Below are 9,041 nucleotides of genomic sequence, written 5' to 3' on the forward strand. Positions count from 1 at the left end.
CCTCTCTTCCCTCTCTTCCAAATGCCAGCAAGAAGAATAAATTCTATAACACAGGTGATGGCTTTCCTCTCTCAGTCTAATGTCATTCTCTAGAAGCCCATTCAGAAAGATCAAGATATCTGGGTGTTATATCATCCCTTGCTGTAGGGCCATGCTTCCCTAAGCATGTCCTAGAGCTCATGAAGAGAAATGAAAAGCAAAGGCAGATTGATGTGGCTAAGGAAGTTCTCCGGTGCTGATATCACCCAACAAAATTTTGGCTGGCTCGTCTAATTAGAAAGGAAAGAGATACTTCCACTAATGGCAATATACACACATGCCTATATATAAACACATATATATCTCTGTGAAAGGAAGCAGCTCTTATTTCTAATTAACTGCCTGGCTCTCCTGGCTGTGCTCCAGGTTGAACTGACAGATGGTGAGAAGCCACTCTCCTCTATCCTCCCTCTATTAATGTCCTAACCCAGAGCAAATGCTTTCCGTTCATTGCAGAATTGCCTGAAGCCCGTGGCCGGCCCTTCTACTGTGTTTTTCATTAAGTCATGAATATCTGAATTCCGGCTCATTAATGCCCAGGTTGTTGAAGGCCTCCAGAGCAATTAATTCTTCAACTGGCAGCAGATTTCTCTGTAAAAGCTAAATCAGGACTGACTTGTGATGGAAGCTTATGATGAGCGATATGAAAGGACAGCTGAAAAGCAAAGTCCCCGGCGAGCATACCCTCATCTCTCTGAGATCCCTGAGTAGAGGACAGGAAGGAAGTTCTTTCTCCCTCACTATTAGCTCCTTGGCTTCTCACCTCGGAGTAACAGTGCTTATTCCCACTGAGCTGGCATGGGAATGCTCCCTGATTCAATTCCGGTAGACTTCATCCCTGAAGTATACTGAAGATGAGGAAGGTAGACACCTGGTGCACTGGGCTAACAAGGACAATTTCTTCATGAAACATATAAAGTTTGGAAAAGATGAAAAGGCCCATTTCTACCATGCAGTGAAACACAGATACCTGAGCTAATGCCAGTCAAGGTAACCTTGGAACTGGAACCAGTATGGCCCTACCTCTTATCTCCTCCACAGATCATAGATGGAGAAATTATTATCTCCAGTATGACACCATACTATGATAGTTAAAGTTTTTATGCTCAAATTAGTATCTCTTGTAGCTCCATCCTATAGATCTGTCAGCATGTTTGGAGCTGCCCTCCAGTCTTTGCCCTCCTCCATAGTCTGCAGTACTATGTTCTCATACACCCAGTAAGGAAGGTATAGCAGGATCTGTTGTGCAGGGAATGTTGGTCGCACTAGGAGACATGGGCACTGGGCAGAACCCTGAATGTGAAGGAGAGGACGTTGCATCGAATAACAAATATAAAAAGGAGCTCCAGGTTCAGACCTTCATCCACAGCTCAGGAAATGTCCAACCATTCACATGTTAGTGTGAGTTGGGAAATTGGTCCCACTCCAGAAACATCAGACTAAAGGAGTTATACTAGAGAACAACATTCCCTTCTGCAGCTCCTGAGAGTCCTCTCCTGTATGACCCAATGTCCCCTGCCAAGAGCTCCTTTTCTATTCCCTTACTCACACTGATGGTAACTGTGCTACAATTATTGCAGGGAAATCCGAGGATCCATAGACTGAGCTTCAAGAGTCATAGTTTTATTCTCAGCTTTGTTATTGCCAGTGAGGTGACCTCAGACAAATTTTTTACTGCTCTGTTCCTCAATTTCCCAGTGTGCATAATGGAGAATAATAACACTAGATTTGCTTCTCCTCTGTCTCTGTATCCTGCAGGGTAATGACCTTGTCACTTACCAGCCCTACCAACGCACCTGCTTGATCCACAAATGCAAGATGCCTTTCCTCTCAAATTATCTCACCAATTAACACCGTGAAGATAACTTAGAGCAATTTTGCTCTCAGCTGTACTTATGTTCAAGCCTGCTGCTTCATTTTCAGACCCGATGAGGGGCTTCTGTGCCTGAGAGCTCAACAGTGTTCTCCAGCTGCATCTGTTGGCCTCATAAACAATATTCCTTCCCCTTGTGAGCCTTGCCTTCTCTCTAAAATGCTTTGGGATAAGCTATTGAGGAATGTTAAATAAGACCAGCTAAGATTACATGGCCCTGTGCAGCTGACCCATAATTAATACACCTATCGACACATTTTTCAGACAGACCATTTGGGTAGCTGAGATCATAAAGAACAAGAGAGGGTCTCAGACCACATCCAATAATTGCTCCTTTTCAGTCCTTCTTTTGCTCTGTATATCCTGGTTCAGCTAAAGGTATTCCAGAAAGATTCCTCTATATGTCACCACGTGCTCTTTTTCCACTTTTTGTTCGTTCTCTCAATCTTTCTCCAGTGGGTTCAAGTGAGTCTAGGGTGGTCCCAATGATGTATTTCATTCAGCTTCTAGAAGGTGAATTCGAGGAGAATCGCACTTTTAAGTAGCATATCGAGTCTGATCCCACAGTAAAACTCAAGCTAGTCCATTCATTTTGCATATTTGGGAACTCCAGAAACATCTTATCCCAAGATGACAGGTACCTGGTAAGTTTTGCTCAGCTGTGAAGCAGGCATTGAGCAGGCTGAAAAATGTGTTTTCAACCTGTCCATTCCTAGATTTTAAGCAATGAACAAAAGAAAGCCAAAGCAAAAAATAATGGTGAATAATCCACTTGAATGATTTGCAAATACTCCTGGTTTAAGATCTTCCTGTTGTGTTTTTGTGCTTTTCGAGTGTCTTAATTTTCAAGAGCATTGGCAGGAACAGCTCTGCTAAAACACTCATAGGGGAACACTTTCAAACAAGTGAATTGCCTGGATTTACCCTGGAGACTCTGTAAGATGAGTTACACTCACCCAACCTACAAGAAGCAGCACGCTGGTGGAGGAAGAGGGGCGTCAAGCCCCAGGATCCCCTCCACGCGACTGAGCCGTGCACTCAAGGCAGTGCAAGTTGACCAGTCACAGCACTACCCCCACCAACAATTTGTGAACTACCAGTGCAATAGGTGAATCATTTCAGAGCAGAAACTGCGATGTGTTTGCAGATGTGATTTTCTACTACCTTCAATGCCCAGTCCCTTTTCTCTCCAGTGGATGCTTTTGGATTTTTTTTCCCCTGATTCCATCAGGGGAAAATGCAATAATTCCACAGTGTTTGTGTTAATTTACTTGGTAGCTCATCTCCCCTCTTGGACATCGTCTGATTCCCGCCTGACCCCTATAAATGCATCACGTATATGGCCCCAGATTGGCAATAATTGTCATGCAAAGGGAGAGAGCAGAAGTAAGCATAGCAATCCCCAAGGAGGTTTCAAGGAAAAACAAAACCTGCAGGAGTGCAATCAGCCACTGTAAAGTGCCTTTCCTGCAAGACTCAGGGCTACCAATTCCTCAAGAATCAGACTGTGTGAAATAGGTGCTGGGGAAAACTCTGGGAGTGGTTAGGGAGACAGGATTTTCCCGCAGTGCCAACCTTTGCAGGCAGAGCTTGACCTCCTGATGAGTCACAGCACTCATCCTCTTTGGGAGGAAGATGCTCCTTGAGGTTTTCCTCCCCCTGTGCAGCTGACCATCTCAGCACAGCGCACATGGAGTGGGCAGTACTCTGCAGGACCTTCCCACTCTTTCTGGCCACCATCATCCACGTGCTCAGCATCCTTTATCTCTGTTGGTCTCTGACCAACCAGGGACAAAAGCAAATTGATTATCGAGACTCATCAGCTCCTCTTCATGCTCTAGGGATGAGAAACAGCTCAGTGATTCCTTTGTCACCTGAGAAGACACACACTTGTCGCAAAGACAGTGACTTGTACATCTGTCTGGCCTGGCACAGAGGATGTTGTGTGTTGCCTTTTTTGTCTGTTCATTCATTGAACTCTAAAACTGGGGATGAGATGGAAAATAATCACATGCTCATTATATATATATAAATATATAAATATATATATATATATATATATATATATATATAAATTATAGCATAAGCCCCAGTCTCTCTGGGTCTTGGATGGATAACCTGGGTGCAATCCATCAAGACTTTCCCAAAACTCCAGCCCAAAGAGGGCTGGAGCACCTCTCCTATGAAGACAGGCTGAGGTTGTTCAGCCTGCAGAAGAGAAGGTTCCAGAGACACCTTCTAGCAGCCTTCCAGTACCTAAAGGCGCCTACAAGAAAGCTGGAGAGGGACTTTTTACAAGGGCGTGTAGTGACAGGACAAGGGGCAATGGCTTTAAACTGAAAAAGAATAGATTTCAATCAGATCTAAGGAAGAAATTCTTCCCTCTGAGGGTGGTGAGGCACTGGAACAGGTTGCCCAGAGAAGTTGTGGATGCCCCGTCCCTGGAAGTGTTCAAAGACAGGTTGGATGGGGCTTTGGGCAACCTGGTGTAGTGGAGTGTGTCCCTGCCCATGGCAGGGGGGTTGGAACTAGATGATCTTTGAGGTCTCTTCCAACCCAAACCATTCTATGATTCAATGTCACAGCTTCACTGCTGTAGCTTTCTGACACAGATCAACATAGAATGGTTTAGAAGAGAAATCCCACCAGTCTTACTCCCTTCAACCTTATGGATGCCACTGTCTTCTCTGCCTCTCCACACCTTTTTTTCATGCACAAACAGAGTCCTGTTCACTCCCTCCTCTGTGAAATCAGTCTGGCAGGGAGCACACTCGTCCCTCCTCCTTTAATTAATATCTGTTGCCTGAAAAGTACAGTGCTGGCTACCATCTCTGAAGAGCCTATGGTCCTGCCAACAGGTTTATAGCTCAGAGCTATGATTTAGGGGGACACATGTACCCCCAGCTGCAACCTTAAAAGCTACATGGGGACTGAAGAAGAGCAACAACACTGTCAATCAACGCAAATGACCTGGCACATGCTATGGGCCAAATTCTTTAGAGAGAGCCTGAATGCAGCTACTGATCTATATCCTTACAACAGCAGGCATTCCCTTAAGTAAAATCCTCAAAGGAGAAGGTGGGATAAATCTGACCAATTCTTCCTGTTTGAGCCTGAGTTCTAATTCTTCCAGTCTCACCCAAGGAGAATCCTTTCTTGAAGTCAAGCACTTTAAAGCAGTGGGAATTGGACATCTTCTCCCCAGAGCTTGTCCGCTGCTCAGGACGTTCCCTAGTGCTTCAGGAGGATGCAGCAGTAACAGCATCAACAAAAACACAGAAATAAATTGTACAAAAAGCAAAAGTTGATAACCAAGGAGAGAAAAATCCTCCTTCCCAGGTGAGCAGGAGGAGTGAATAAGCATGGGTTGACTCAAGGGAAAGCTGTGCAACACAGGCTTTCTCAGTTGCAATCCTCAGGATCTACACAATCACATTTTATAGAAGAAGGAGCACTTTGAACAGGAATGTCTACAGCTGAACTGTAGCCTTGTCATGAGCAGAAGTTGCTTACCAGCCTCATCTGACAGGAGATTGAAATTTGTCTTTGGGCAACGTACTGCTCAAAAGGATTGTCAGGATCTCCAAGAAGATGCACAAGGCATAGCTACTTCCCCGAGCTCTGTGCAGCCTTGCTGGACCCTGTGGGATATTTGGGTGAATCTCTGGATCTGACAGGGCTTAGGTGGAAATAAGTGATTTCTTTCTTCATTGCACTGCGCCTCAGAGGATAGCTTTAAACAGCTTTAAACAGTCTCATGCTTAGGTCTCAGCTGAGCAGTGGTTTTGATCATTACAACCTCAGATTTAAGTACTACTTCTTTTATGAATGTCAACATGTCTAAACTTCATCTTAATTTGCCCATCTTACACTTGAAAACCCCGAGTCATATCTTCAGACTTTTCCATCAATTAGAGGTAAGTAGAATCATAGAATCATAGAATCATAGAATGGTTTGGGTTGGAAGGGACCTCACAGACCATTCAGTTCCAACCCCCCCTGCCATGGACAGGGACACCCTCCACTACACCAGGTTGCTCAAAGCCTCATCCAACCCGGCCTTGAACACTTCCAGGGATGGAGCATCTACAACTTCTCTGAGCAACCTGTTCCAGTGCCTCAGCACCCTCAATGTAAAAAATTTCTTCCTTACATCTAATCAAAATCTCCCCTCTTTCAGTTTAAAGCCATTGCCCCTTGTCCTATCACTACACATCCTTGTCAAAAGTCCCTCTCCAGCTTTCCTGTAGGCCCCCTTTAGGTACTGGAAGGCTGCAATAAGATCACCCCGGAGCCTTCTCTTCTCCAGGCTGAACAGCCCCAACACGTTTTGTAGGTTCTGGACTGATCTTTTTACTTCAAGGACATAAGGCACATCTGCCAGTGAAACTCAAGCAAATTTTTCAGTCAAGCTTAGGCCTCCTTCACCTTCTCTAGGTGAAAAGCAGACATAAGAAGTCCTGGTTGAGGAGTCTTTCACAAACATTTATTCTACAACAGGAACGTTCAAACTTTATTGTGTTTGACTTGTTGCTTCTAAATATTTTGGAAAATTTGAGGCGGATTCACAAAGAGTTTCTGCCAATGAGTTGTGTCTTGAAAGCCAGTGTGGGTTGATAGTTAAGAGGAATAATAAAGGAAAGGAACAGCAAAACCAGCCGTATAAACCTCCAGTTTCAGTGTGGAAATATTTGACCTGTTGTACAAGAAAACTTCTCTCCCATGACGAACTCCTTACAGACCAGCAGAGATGGCAGAGACATAGAGGGTCGGGTTACCAGACCAGTGGTAGAAATCCATCCACTGTCAGAAATCTTCTGCTCTTCACTGCTTTCCAGACATAAAAAGTGCCCATTTCAACAGAGCAACATGTAGTGATAGGACAAGGGGCAATGGCTTTAAGTTGAAAGAGGGCGGATTTAGATTAGATATAAGGAAGAAATTTTTCACTCAGAGGGTGGTGAAGCACTGGACCAGGTTGCCCAGAGAAGTTGTGGATGCCCCATCCCTGGAAGTGTTCAAGGCCAGGTTGGATGAGGCTTTGGGCAACCTGGTGTAGTGGAGGGTTTCTCTGCCCATGGCAGGGGAGTTGGAACTAGATGATCTTTGAGGTCCCTTCCAACCCTAAAAAACCCAAACAAACAAACAAAAAAAACAAACAACAAAAAAAACCAAACAAAAACCAAAAAACTAAACCTGCCTCAAGAAAGATGCTGATCACAAGCTGAAAATGTCACGTGCTTTGCCAGCAGTAACAATTAAATACATAGATATAACCAAGAAAAGCCACGGCTGAGAAGAGCAAAAAATTGAACCTTGGGTGGCTGGTGCAGTACAGAGTTTTCTAAGGAGAGCTAGACCCTCAAACATCCTCTGCTTCTCATCTCTCCATGAGGCTGCCTTAATGAGCTCTGTTTGTTGGATAGAACAGAAAGAGATCAAGGGAAAAAGTCTAATGTAACATCCAGCTGAAGGAGGAAAAGCACAGAGCAGGTGTCATATTTGCACTCAGTCGTTTAGCTACAGATGACTCTACACCAGCTCTTAGGAATAATGCTCTGGGCTGGTTTCTCAGAGCCCCACTGTGCTCAGCACAGAGGTCTTCAGCTCCCTTCAGAGCCAGAAAGATCTGGAGTTGTGAGGGCTGACACTGTTCTTCGTCAAGACATTGATACATGGGCAGTGTGAGAACAAAGCCAGGATAAAAGAGAATTATTCTTACAATAGAGCATCAGTTCCACTTTGTCCTGCCCAAGCATAAGGCAAAGGAGAATAAAAATCCACGAACACTGAGGATTCTTGAATTTATGAATGCTTTCAAACAACTTAATTCAGGAGTTCATACAAATAAAGAATCATCTTTCACTTAAATGTGAACATCCAGGAGAGATAAAGTAAAATTTACAGAAGTGTCTGCTGACTCTGGGTGTCTTCATTAGAAAATGTCCTATCCAAGGTGTTTCACAGAGGCTACTTTCTCAGCAGATGTGAGCTCAAGGACCTTCAAGTACCACAAGTCCCTAGTGTCTCTGAAATAGATGGAGACTTCAGCAATCACAAGAGCTGGCTTCACAGAGCTAGGAACCAGAGGTAGGAAGTGTTACTGCTATAAATCAGCAACTACACTAATACAGAGTTAATAATTATAATGTACCTATTAAAAGCTGTTTGGCTCATGATATTGGGCAGTTCCCTAACATCTCCTGTACCAAGGTGTTTTCAAACGATAAAAGACTCCTGCCCACCACAGCTGAGGCAAAGACTTTGGATGACTGTTCATATCTCAGACACTTAAAGTATTTCCCACATTTCCATGTGCCTCCTAAGAGCAATTTTCTACTTGGAAAGATTATGTCAGCACACCTGTCAACACGGGAGGAGCACACTGGAAGAGGTCAATAAATGCAGGTGAGTAGGAGATCAATGTAGGGACAAGACAGGGGTTGTTAGTACCTGCTCACTAGCTCAAGGCACCATAATGCATTCATCCCTCAAATGCCAAAGGTGACAAGCAATACTTCTTTTCCTTCTTTTTGGCAGGAACCTTTCTCAATTCCCTTCAACTCACTTCCTGTCTTTTGCGCTGGGGAAATCTCTTGGAGATGGAGACTGACCTAGGACTCACCTGAATGGAATCTGGAAGAGGACATGTGTTTCCAAGGGAAATCAAACAGGTCTGCCACTCCTGTGGTGCGTGATGTTTAATAAACCTGACATGGTTACATGAAAGAAGGATCAAAGAAACGAAAAAAAACAACCTAGAAACAAAATATATTGCCAGGAGATAACACATATATGACAATATATAAAGCCCAGAGACAAGATATATAACCCTACTAAAAAAGTCTAAGCAATCACATTCACAATAAATAAATAAATAGAAGGATCTATGAAGCTGAGCTTCATTCTTAAAACCTTACTTAAAACAACACTATGAGTTTAATTCTTGTTTTCCTTTCTTGTACACAGAAGAGGGAAAGCAAAAGCTTCACAAGCCTTTATGATAAATTGCATGTAGTTAGGGCAAGAAAGGTATTTACAAGTTGTGGTTAACAGAAATGTTTATCAAAGACAGTATAATTACCAGACAGGTTGGGTGCCTGAAAACAGAGTTGTTAAAAAAGAAAAA

Source organism: Tauraco erythrolophus, chromosome 3 (assembly GCF_009769465.1).
Source record: "Tauraco erythrolophus isolate bTauEry1 chromosome 3, bTauEry1.pri, whole genome shotgun sequence".
Taxonomy (NCBI): Eukaryota; Metazoa; Chordata; class Aves; order Musophagiformes; family Musophagidae; genus Tauraco; species Tauraco erythrolophus.